Source organism: Berghia stephanieae, chromosome 8, assembly GCF_034508935.2.
Source record: "Berghia stephanieae isolate SIO BIC M18660-M18661 chromosome 8, UCSD_Bste_1.3, whole genome shotgun sequence".
Taxonomy (NCBI): Eukaryota; Metazoa; Mollusca; class Gastropoda; order Nudibranchia; family Aeolidiidae; genus Berghia; species Berghia stephanieae.
Genome location: NC_088367.1, coordinates 54,163,737 through 54,176,236, shown reverse-complemented (window position 1 = coordinate 54,176,236; position 12,500 = coordinate 54,163,737). Strand labels below are relative to the sequence as shown.

General features: G+C 30.9%; 1 protein-coding gene across 1 annotated transcript in view; it reads left to right on the top strand.

Annotated features, from left to right (window-relative positions):
- Positions 1–12,500, top strand: part of LOC144979071 (uncharacterized) — a 26,610-nt gene that overhangs the window by 6,195 nt on the left and 7,915 nt on the right. The window lies entirely within an intron of this gene.

Sequence of the window (12,500 nt, the reverse complement as noted above, 5' to 3'; positions counted from 1 at the left end):
CATACTGCAAGCTCTGCCCTCTCTGTCTCTATTAGAGTGGTGACACACTACTGTAGCATTTAAACCCCGCCCACCTCGATTCTTCTTTAACTTGTCATGATTTTTTACCTATGATGAAATTTAATCATGAAATTTTGTTTGATAGATCTCTTGAATTTGCTCCTTTTTTGGGGGTCGAAAATTTTTTGGGCCAATTAACCAGTGAGTTTTATATAAAAATTTTCCTTTTTCTTGGAAAAAGGTTGCGATTAACCGGATGGACTGTAATAACAAAATAATAATAACAAAATAAAAAAAAAAATTTTTCACCTTCCCCGAAACCCCCAATAATAACAATAAAAAGGGGCCCCCCTTTAAAAAATTAAAAAAATGAAAAGGGGTTTCCCCCCAAAAAAAAAAAAAAAATATATAAATAAAGGCCCCATTTTTAAAAAGCTTCTATCTTTTTTAAAACACTTTTTTTAAATTTTTATTTAACATTTAGGTCATTTCAGCCCCCATTTAAAAAAAAAGGGGAAATGTAGAGTCAGGGGGAATACAAAACGAACCCGTTTTTTGAATCATTTGGTTTGGGGAAAAAAAAAAAAGGGGGAGAAAATCAAATAGAGAAAAAAATTTTAAACCAAGAAAAACTCTTTCCCCAAGACCCCCCTTTAAAAATTTCCCCCCCGGGGGCGGGGGAAGGGGACAATTTTCTTTGTTAAAAAATACCCCCCGAACGTTTAAAAAAATTTTTTTAAGAAATTAAGGAGCCCCCACTGGTAAACGAACTGAAAAGGGGGGGACGAAAGGGCCAGACAAAGCAAGAAAGAAAAGGGCAAGAAAGAAAAAAAAATCCCCCAAAAAAAATCGGTCGGGTTTTACTGTTTTTTTTGGGGAATGTTTTTTTTTTCTTCTTTTTTTTGCACCTTTCATACACACTTCCCCGGTTTTTTTTTACCAAATGATATTGGGGCACCAAAACTTTGACCGTGCTTTTTTCCCCCTTCATGTGGGGAAAAAAAAAAAATTTTTTTTTTTTAGTTCATATGAAAGCCAAACCCCTTTTACCCCCCCCTTTTCACACCAGACCCCTGACCACCCCCTTTTTTCATTTAGGGGAAGAGACATGTGGTCTAAAATCAAATCTTATTGTAGAATCCGCACTATTTCAAAATTTTTTTTTAAAAAAATCACCTTTTGGGGCTTTTATGCAGTTCGTCAGACCCCTCGAAAAAAAAATTTCCATTTTTTTCCCCCAAGAACAAAAAAATACAAATTCCCCTTCCCCAAAAAAATTTTTTCCCCGCAAAAAAGTACCCGAAAAGGATTTTTTTTTTTTACGTTTTTTAGAGTTTTACAGCGCTTGCAACATCAGCCCCCATAAAAAAGAAAAAAAAAATGGGATAAAAAAAAAAGTTTTCAGATTTATTTTAAAAGCACACGGGGGACAAAAACCGAAAAAGGGGAAGGTTTTTAAAGGGAAAAAGGGAAAAGGGGATGTAATTTCAAGAGGGAAACCATCAGGTATTTTTTTTTAAGATATTTAAAAATTCAAACCCCAGATTAAGCACAGGTTTTTAAAAAATTAAGAAACACTAAAAAACTTTCACTTACGATCATTAAATTTTTAAAACAAAAATATAACAGACAAAAGAGAGAGGGTTTAAAGGGGGGAAAAAACATCATCTCAAAAAAAATATAAAATACTTGTGACTTTTTTCTTCCTAGCCAAGCGGGGCGGGGGAAGGGTCAGGACAAAACCCAAATAATTCTTCCCAAAGGAAAAAAAAAAAGCATTTTAAAAACAGTTTTTAGGGGGAAAAAGAGACACAGGAAGTACCTCTCTGTCCATTTTTAAAAAGGGCACAAAGTAAAATTCTGTCGGGGGTTTAGTCCAAAACCCAAAGGCAAAAAAAACCAAAAAAAGCGGGGAAAGGGAAAAAAAAGTAGAAAAGGCCCCGCAAGTGAAAACCTTTTCCAAAAACCCCCGAGGGGGAAAACAAAAAAGACCCCGGGGAAAACCCCAAAAAAACTTCTTTTTCTCTTTTGGGGGAAATTTTAAATACCCCCCAATATTACGGGGAGGGGGGCCTCCACCAAAATTTTCATTTTCAGAGTAACAATCAATTCAAAAATAAAAACTTAGAGGGAGAAATTTTTTTTAAAAAAAGTTTTAAAAGAGGAGAAAAAAGGAAAAAAAAAGGAAAAAAACACAAAAAAAAGGAAAAAAAAGAAAAAAAGAAAAAATGGGGGATAGAAGAGAGAAGGAAACGCAAAAAAATTTTTGGGTTTTCATGAAAAAAAAAAAATAAACCCCGTTACTCAACAAACTTTTTTAAAATTTAGTTAAAAATAAACAAAATGGAAAATAAGAAAAAATTAAAAAAATTAAAAAAAGGACATAGTATTAAAAAAAAAAAATTTTTAAAAAATATATAAAAATTTTGGGGAAAATACCTTTTAAAAGGGCTAGAAGGAAAAATTTAAAAAATATATCTTTTCATCACAATTTTGAGGAAAAATTTTTTTTAAAAAATTTTCCTTTTTTTTAAAAAAAGATAGAGAGAATGTAAGGGGAAAATTTTTTTTTGATCTGCCCCTTTATCCTCACGGGCGTTTCTTTTTCCCCTCTACAAAAAAAACGGAACAAAATTTTCCTTCCCCAATTTTAAATTTCCATTTTTGATTATTCAATTTCTTTAAAAAACAACAATGTTAAAAACCCGACACAGTGTGAGGGGTGTAAATTTTATTGCTTTAAAGTTTTTTTTTTGGAAAATTTTTTTTCACCCCCAGACAAAATTGTTTTTATTTTAAATTTTAAAAAATCCTAAAACAATTTCATTTCCATCATTCAGTACATTTTCCCCAAAAAAAAGCTAAAAAAACCCCCTTTGAAACGTACTTTTGGAAACTATAAAAACTTCACCGAAAAATTTTCAAAAATTTTCCCCCCCCCTTTTTCCCTCCCACCTCCCCCCCAAACAAAAAACACAGCACACATTTTTTTTTCCCGCTCATTTTTAAAAAACAGGATACATAGTATTTTGAAAAATATTTTAAATTGATGGGTATCATAACCCCGTTTCAAAAGATTGCAGTTTTTTTTTTAAAGGGGGGGGGGCAAAAAATTTTTAAAAATTAAGGGGAAAACCCTTAAATTTTTGTTGGGGTTAAAAGGTCTCGGCCCCCGGAAAAAAAGGGGGTTCTGAGAATTTTTTAAACGGTTAAAAAAATGGGACGGGGTTAATTTTTGTTTATTTTTTTTTGGGTTTTTTTCGTTAAAAATTTTTTTATTTTCCCTTTTTCTGCCCCCCAGGCATTCAGAACTTTAAACCCCTTTAAAAATTTTTCTTTTTTGCACCATTTCCCTGGGCTGCAATTTTTTTCTTTGCCTTTTAAGGGAAAAAAACTACCACAAAAACCCCGGATTGATGCGGACGTTGAAGTTTAAGAAAATTTTTTAAAAGGCATCAAAAGAAAAATTTTTTAATATGGCAGCTTGGGGTTTTAAACTCTTTGAAAACATTTTGTTTTTTAAAAAAATAAATGGCAGACAAAACCCCAACCTTAGATACTTTCTTTTTAAACCCCACCCCCAAGCCCCAAAGGGGACAAATAAAGGAAAAAAAAAAATAGAAACGCACATAACAAAACGCAAAAAAATTGAAAAAAAAAACAAAAAATTTTAAAACTTGGTAAAATCAACACAATTCTCTTGTTTTTAAAAAAAACACATGAACCAAAAAAAAAAAAAATTTTTATTAAAATTTTTTTCACGCAGCTTTGCAGTCTAATTTTAAAAGTTATCCCCTTTGGCAAAACACAAATACCCCCCCAAAATAGGGAAAAACCCCAGTTAAAGGGGTTTCCCTGCCCCTGTTAATTTTTTCCGCCGTTTTCCCCGGAAAAAAAACAGGGGGAAAAAAATTTGGGGCCAGAAAACTCGCCTTTTAAAAAATTTGATAATTTTTTAAACGCCCTTTTATCGGGGGAAAAATTTTCTGAAAATTCGGACCTTGCGATTCCGGGGGTTTTGAGTTTTTTTTGCTGGATGGGGTCACTTTAATCGATAAAATTTTTAAAAAGGGCGAGTTTTCGGCCCCAAATTTTTAAATACAAGTTTTTTTCATAGAACGACACTTTAAATATTTACAAAAATTTTTAAACTAATGGGGAAAAAAAAAAACAAAAACCAACAGGGGAAAATATTTTAAAAACAGTCCAATTCAGAAAAAAAGGGGTTGTTTTTAAATTTTAAATTTTTGCCAAGGGGAACAAAAAAATTTATACATCAGAATTTTCCCCCTTTAAAAAAAACTGAAAAAAAAAGGGTATAAAAGAAATTAAAAGAAAAAAAATTTAAAACATTTTGGGGAAGGTTAGTGATTACAGGAACCCATCGGGGCGTAAAAATAATTTTAAAGGGGAACCCCCATAGCAAAAAAATACAATTTTTTAAAAAGGGAAAAACCCCCGAACCCCATCAGAATTTTTTTTGGAAACCTTGGGGAAAAAACAACATCAAAATTTCGAAGGGGGAAAACCTCATGAGAAACCCCAAAATTTTCCCTTGAAGAAAAAAAAACAGTGAAAGAAAGAAAAACCCTTTCTAAGCAAAAAAGAAAAACTTTGGTTGAAAAAACTTTTAGTTTGAAATTGGGGAATTTTAAATAAGCCAGATCCCTTTTTTCCCTCAATGCAAAGGGGACCAAAAAAAACCTTTTAAAAAATAAATTTAGTTTTCCCCCCAATTTAACCCCAAAAAGGGGGTGGGGAAAAAAATTTAAAGTTTTTTTTTTGATTTTTAAAACCCAAAACTGCCCCACTGTGGAAAAAACCTTGGCCCCCAAAAACCGGCCCCTTAAATAACAAAATTTAACTAAAGGGGCCCTTTTTGTTTTAAAAAAAATCTCAAACTTTTGGGTTCTCGAGTTTTTCCAAATATTCCGTTAAGTGGGGTTGAATCCCCAACAAAACCCGTCCCCCCTAATTTGGAGTCAGTATTTTTTTTCAGGTAAAAGCTTCCTTTTCTAGATTGGTGGGGAAAAAAAAAACAAAAATAACACAGTAAATAACAAAACAAACACCCCCCTTTACTTTAAAAATTCGTGTTATTATCTATAAAATTCCTTTAATTTTTTTACATTTTTTTAAAAAAAAAAAATTTAAAAAAAACTTTTCGTTACTTATACTTATGATCATGTTTTAAAATTAAATTTCTATAAATTTTTTCAGATATCATAAAACCCCCAAATTGCCCCAAATCAAATCTACCTTTTATGGGGATAAAAAGGTTTTTTGTTCTGTAAACCCCCTTGCATATTTTGGGGCTAAAAATTTTTTAAGTTTTTTCCATGGGCTGTCTAAAAACTTTGTGTCAAACCTGGACCGGGCTGACGGGTTTTTTAATTTTTAAAAAATCAAATCTTTTTAAAAAATTTCCCCCGATGTTTCTTTTCACCCAAGTTTTTATTTTTTATATTTTTAAAATGTATACACAGTGATAAAAAAAACACAGACAGAAATCTTTTGGGGAAATTTTTTTTTAACCCCTTGGCTTTTTGACGATTCTGGGGATTTCATAACTTTTTTAACGACTAATTTTTTAAACAATCGTAAAATTAAAACTAAATTTTTTGATGCCCCCTTTTCCCCCAAACCACAATAGGGGGTCTTTTTTATTCTTCCAAAAACTAAAAAAAAAAATTTCCCCTTTTAAAAGTTTGTCACGGGGGAAGAGACCTGCCACATTTTAAAAAAAAATTTTTTTTTTTTTTTAAATTTTTTTCGGAGCTTGCGACACTTTTAAAAACAAAACCCACAAAAAAATTCCCAAATGATACAAAGCCCCCCGAAGCAGTGGCCCGTAAAAAGTATTGAATAAAATGAAAAAAAATTTATATAATTATAAACAGCTTCGAAAAAAAAAAAAATTTCCAAAAATGGAGCTTTTTATGCTCGAAACCCTTCTTCAGAAAAAAAAATAAAAACATGAATACATCAATCAAACCCCAAAACACCCCTTTTTTTCTTTTCAAAGCTGCCCCAATTTTTTTTTTGGGTTTTTTTCTTTTTATAAAATTCCATTTTTAAAAAAAAAAAACTTTTGCCCAAAACCTCATGTACAAGGACTTCAAAAAAGCAGCGCTTTTTTTAAATTCAAAAAACATTGGAAATGTAAAACATTTTAATTTTTTTAAAAAAAAACATTTTTTTTTAAATGCAATGTGTTTGGGGGTCCAAGGGGGAAGGAAATCAGGGATAACAACAAAAAAAATTTTCACCATTTCCCCCAAAAAGGGGTTTTTTTTAAAAACCCCAAATTTAAAAGGGGAACATCCATATTTTTTTCCCCAAAAAAAAAAAAATTTTTTTAAAATTAAAATTAAAATTTATTTATTTGTTTAAGTGGGGGCCTGTGGAAGACAGAAAAAAAATTTAATTTTTTAAATTTTATTTTAAATTTTTTGATGTATATTTTTTTTTCCTTTTTTTAAAAACAACCTTGTCGCCCCCCAAAAAAAAACGTTAAAAATTTTTTAACCCCAAAAAAAAAAAAAAAAAAAAAAAAAAAAAGAAGTTTTTTTCTTTTTTAAATACCAAAAGCACATCTTTAAAAATAGCAAATAAACAAATGAAGAAACAAAAAACAAATTTTAAGTTTTAAAACCCCCCTCAAATTTTGATAAAAAATATAAACGACAGTAAAAAACTCCTTGTGTTTTTGGGGGGGGGTAAAACCGACCCAAAGGGAAGGGGGGGAAGGGGGGAACACACTAATGATTTTTCCCTTTGGGCCCGTTGTTGATTATTCATATTCGGGGGGGGTTTTCCCTGTTTTTAAAAAAAAATTTTTATGGTTAAAATAATTAATTAAGGGGAAAAAAAAATTATCATAAAATTTATTTTTTTAAAATGTTAATTTTTTTTTTTCCCAGTCAAAATAACAAAAAATGTCGCTTTTTTTTAATGGTTTTTTAAAGGGAACGACCAGGCGAAAACCTAGGCAAAAGAAACAGAAAAAAAGGAAAAAAAAGGGCCCCGTTAAAAAACAGAATCCCTGGGGGTGTTCAAATAGAAAGATAAAAGTGAGGACCGCCAAAAAGAGGAACGCCAACGGTTTTTTTACCTTGGGGGCCCCGGCCCTCCGGTTTTCCCGCTAAGGGGGAAACCTGGGACCGGTTCTTTGGGACCCCCTTCCCCAAAAGCCCCGGGCCCTAATTATAAATTAAAAAATATATTTTTTATTTTTTTTTTTTTTTTTTTTTTTGTTTTTTTTTTGGTGCTTTAAAATCAATTTTAAAAGGTTTTAAACCCAAATTTTTAAAAAAAATAACAGACTTGTGAATTTTTCATTTTTTTCCCCTTTTCGACAAATACTGGGGGTGTTTCTTTTTTTGATTTGTTTTTTTTAATTTTTTTGAAAATTTTTAAAAATTTACCTTTTGGGGGAAAATTGGGGGGCCCTTTAAAAACAGGGGAATTCATTTTAGATGTAAAGCCAGAATTTCAATTTTTTTGTTTTAAACCAAAAAACCCCAAAAATTTTGGATAATAATAACCCCCAAAATAATGGTTTTAAAATAGAATTAAAGAGTTTTAAACAAAAAAAAAGGAAAGGAAGAATAGAAATTTTAATTTTTTAAAAATGAAAAGGAAAAAAAAGAACAAAAAAACCCAAAAAATATATATATAAATTTTATTTATTTTTTATAATTTTTTATGTGGTGTGTTTGTGTGTGTGTTTTTTGTGTTGTTTATTTATAAAATTTTTTATATAGATATATATATTTTTTATTTTTTTTGTGTGTTGGGGTGGTTTTGTGTTTATGTAAAATTATATTATTTTTTTTTATTTTTTTTTTTAAAGAAAGTTTGCAAAAAGGTTTTAATTTTTCCAAGTTTTGTTGCGGGTTTTTGGGGAGCTTCCTGGGGAGCTTTCTGCTGGCCCCAATTTTCCTGCAGGTCACGCAGCTGCTTTTTTTAATTTTGGGCGCCTTGTGGGGGGACCCCCTTTGGTTGTTTTTTGGGTGTTTTCGGAGGTTTTTTGGGAAAAAATTTTGCTGTGTTGTTGTTGATTAATAAATTTTTGTTTTTGGGTGTTGTGGAGGCTGCTGATTATTTGTTTTGTTATTTTTGTGGAGCTGCTGATTAATTGTTTTTTTTTATTTTTTGGGGGCTGCTGATTAAATTGTTGTTTTTTAAAACCCCAAAAAACTTTCAGAATTAAAAATGTAAATTTTGATCCACTGGGGCGCCCCGTTAAATTTTAAAAAAAAAAATTTTAAAAAAAAACAGCCCCCTTTTTAAAAGGGAAAAAAAAAACCCAAAAAAACCCCCCCAAATAAAAAAAAAAAAAAACAAAATATTTTTGGGAAGAGATAACCCCTTTTTAAAATTTCCTTTTTTTTTTTTTTTTTAAAAAAAGAAAATTTTTACTATAAAGTAGTTTTTTTAAAAAACAAAAAAAAAATATACAGGGACACGGCTAAATTTTTTGATAAACTACGATTTATTTGAAAAAGTTCTGACTCTTTTCCAAAGGCTCTGATACTGATAAAATTTGAATTGCTTTTTTTTTGACCTCAATATTTTTGGCTTTTGAAAAAAAAAGGAAAAGAAAATTGACATCCCCCAAAAATCTATGCTAAAATTTTTGAAACGATTTTTGATGAATAGTACTCATTTTAAAAAATATATAAAACCGACTAAAAACCCCTTCAAATTTTTCCCCTTTGATTTGTGTTTTGGTAATTTTTTCCCCGCTGGCAGATGTCCCCGAGTATTTTGTCTAAAAAAAAAAACTCAATAAGCGAAAATTTACACTACGGGGAAGGGGTTCCAAAAAAAAAAATTTTCCCCTTTTCCTTACTTTCCCCAATTTTAATTTTTTATGTCCCACCAAGAAATCAAAAAACCATCTGACTTTTTAAAAACCCCACAGGGGAAAAAACCCTTAAGTTCATACTCACCAATTTTTCTCCCCCCAAAAATTTTACATTTTTTAAAAAAAAAAGAACAAATTTGTTTAAATTTTCTTTTTCATATAAAAATGAGAAGTTTTTTTAAAAAAAATTATGGTTAAAAAAACAAAACCCCAAAAGGGGATCCAATTTTTCCTTTTGTCTTTATTTTTCCCCACCAAAAACCCATATATAAAAAAAGTTGTCTACACCCCTGAAAAACAGACATACATTTCATGAGTAGATTTTACTTTAAAAGTTTTTGGTCCCCCCAAAATAAAATTTTTAAAATGCCTGAAAAGGGGTGGGGGTTGGGGGGCCCAAAAAAAAAATTACATTTTTTTTACACTAAACCCCAAAAAGGGGGAAAGCGCAAAATTTTAAATAACACTTTTTTAAAATTGCTGGTTAAACAAAAAACTACTAATAGGGAATTTTTCCCCATCTACGATGCTTAGCGGAACAGGAGGAGGGAAAGGGGGGGGGGTTCCACACTTAAAAAAAAGCACAACCCCAGCAGAGATTCCCCCTAATTGGGGGTTTTTTTTTTTTTTTTGGGCCCCCTTTTTATTTTTTCTTTTTTTTTTTCTTTTTAAGGTTTTTAAGGGGGTTTGTTGGATAAAAATGTTTCTAACATTTTGGGGGTCAGTTTTTCCGTTTTTTTGTCGGGGGGGGGAAGGGGGGGTGTTGGGGGTTTCAAGTCTATAAAAATTAATAGTTTAAAACTCATTTTTCATTATAAAATTTAAAATTTCCCCAAATTTTCCACAACACCTGGCTGTTGGTGATGATCTCTAAAAGTTTTCCTATAACCCTTCATCGAAAAAAGGGGCCCCCCTCATCTAAGGTTTAGATTTTTTTGGCGTTGGAAAAAAAAAAAAATGTAAAAAAAAATATATTTCATATATAAAAAACCGTGTTTGATACAAATATTTACGAAAAGTGCTCGAATGTTTTTAATGGAGCGGGGAAATTTTTTTTTAAAATATTTACCACAATGTTTAGGACAGTCTTTTATCAATGTTTCAAAAACATAGGCAGCGGGGTTCCCCAAGTTTTAAATTATACACACTTTCCAAAAAAACCCAAGCTACATAAAAATCAACAGGAATACCATAAAAAAAAATTACTGGTATGCGCCAAAAAAGAACAAATAATTTTAAACCCCAACAAAAAAATAAAATTTAAAAACCCCCCACAAGAGAAAACCCCCCCCCTAGAAAATGAACTGCAGAATAAAGAAAATTGCCCGCTAAACAAAAAAAAGCTTAGAATCAAAATTTAATTTACCCCAACCCCAGTCACAGAAACTAAAAAAAAAAAAGCAGAAAAATATGAAAAGGCTAACAGAAAATAATTTTCAAAAAAAAATAAAACCCCCCCTCCCCCAAAAATTGAAACACTTTAAAAAAAAAAAAAAAAAAATCCCCGAACATATTTGGAAATTAAAAAAAAAACAAAATAGACCACAACATTTCATGGGAAAAAATTTTTTAAAAGGGAAAAGGGAAAAAACCAACATCCAAAAAAAAGTAGTTATTCCCCCGGGAAAAGAAATATACTTAATCAAACACCCCATGAAGCCCACCAAGGGGGAAAAGGGGAAAATGTACGGAAAGTGTCCCCATGGGGGAAAAATTTCCCTTTTTTAATTTAAAACAAAAAACCCCGGAATAAATTCAAGAAAAAACCCAACAGTCAACAAAACAACTCCCCCCTGACGATGGAAAATTAAGCCTGAAACATTGATTTTGGGACTGTCCTAAACATTGGGGTAAATTTTTTAAAATTTAATAAAATTTCATATATATATATTTATTTTTTTTATGTATTTTATACCCATATATATATATATATATTGTATATATTAAAAATTAAAAGAAGAGTATTTTTCCCAAAACCTTTTCAAACCCCCGTTTTCCCCATTTTGGGGAAAATTGAGGATTATTTTTTTTAAAAATTTCTCATTCAGTCTTTTTTTTTTATCATTTTTTTAAACTTCAAATTCACAAAATGGGGGGAAAAATTTCTTCTGCCAATTGATACTTAAAATATAATTTGTATTTCAATTTATCAAATGGATGGAAAATCACAAAAGTAGAAAAATCGACTTAACAAGTATTGGAAAAACAGCCTTATATATATACATTTTTTTTTAAGCAAATATCTGAATTTGAAAAAAAGAGTCAAACCTTTTAAACTTGGGATAAAATTTTAAAAAAAAAAAAAAATTAAGAAAAAAAAAAATTTTTTTTAAATTTAAAAGAAATTATCAAAACTATAAAAAGAATTTCCCTTCAACACTTCGAGCCTGATTTACAGATTGGCACGGGAAATTCAAAAGAAAACTAGTTTTTAAAACTCAACAGTAAAAATCAAAATTTGACATCCATGTGAACAGGGGGGTTTTAAGGAAAGGATTTTTTTTGTTTTTTTTTTTTTAAGGGTTTTCGGCGCTTGAAACCCTTTTTAAAAGGTCATATCAGCGCCAGTAAAAAGGAAGAAAAATGGGTTAGTAAAAAGTTCTAGAATTACAATTAGAGCACCAAGAAAAGGTGGGGACAAGGGGGAATTTGGTTTTTAAAAAGGGAAAAAGGTGTGAATTTCCCAAAAGCATACTATCAAAGTACTTAGTTTGAGATCACCCAAAGCCATCCAAACCAGTAGAGGTCCCACTTAGAGGAATTTAAAATCAAATTTTTTTTCAAATCATATATAAAACAAAAAACATAATAAAATGCATAAAAAGAGATGATTTACAAGGAAAAAAATATCATCTCCCAAAAACTATACATTTGGGCTGTTTCCCTCCCAGCCCCCGGGCCCGGACAAAAACCCAAATAACTCATTCCAAGACAAAAATGAAAGCTAGTTGGAAAAAGTTATAGGGGGATAGAAGACACAGCAAGTACCTCCCTGCCCTCATTTTTTTGGGGGAAGGAACCCCACCAGGGTTTGGAAAGGATGGGGTATTGTGAGAGTTCGAAAACAGAGGGGTGGTTGCCCAACAAGTGAATTGTGTCAAAAAGGAAAATTTTTTTTTAATTCGGTCTGTGCGATTTTTTTGGCGCGATTCTTGCCCTTTGGCCAGTACAACCATGGCCCCCAAGTGCGCTCTGGCAGTGCAGAAATGACCCTTAAACAAGGCCTTTCCTCATATTCTTTCACTGCACCGGTGGGAAAAAAGAGTACCTCTTTCAGCTGTAGAAAAAAAAAAATTGTAATATCACCTCCAAAAAGGGATCCCCTCTCATCCTACATGTAAAAATTCTAAGGGTCTTTTTACAAAAAGGATGTAATGAAAAACTCTATTTCCGTCAATTTGGTATTAAGTAATGTATTTGTTTTTCCCTTGTTTTTTTTGTTGGGAAGGGGGTTTTGAGCCCAAAACTTTTGGGTTTTTTTTTTTGGGTTTTTTATTTTTGTTTTTACCCCTTTTTTTAAACCACGCTTTGACTAAAAAAAAAAAGTCATATCTAAAAAAAAAAAAAAAATTTTCATTTCCACCTCGTCTTTTGGAAATCTTTATTTTCCCCTTTCAACCCTTGTAGG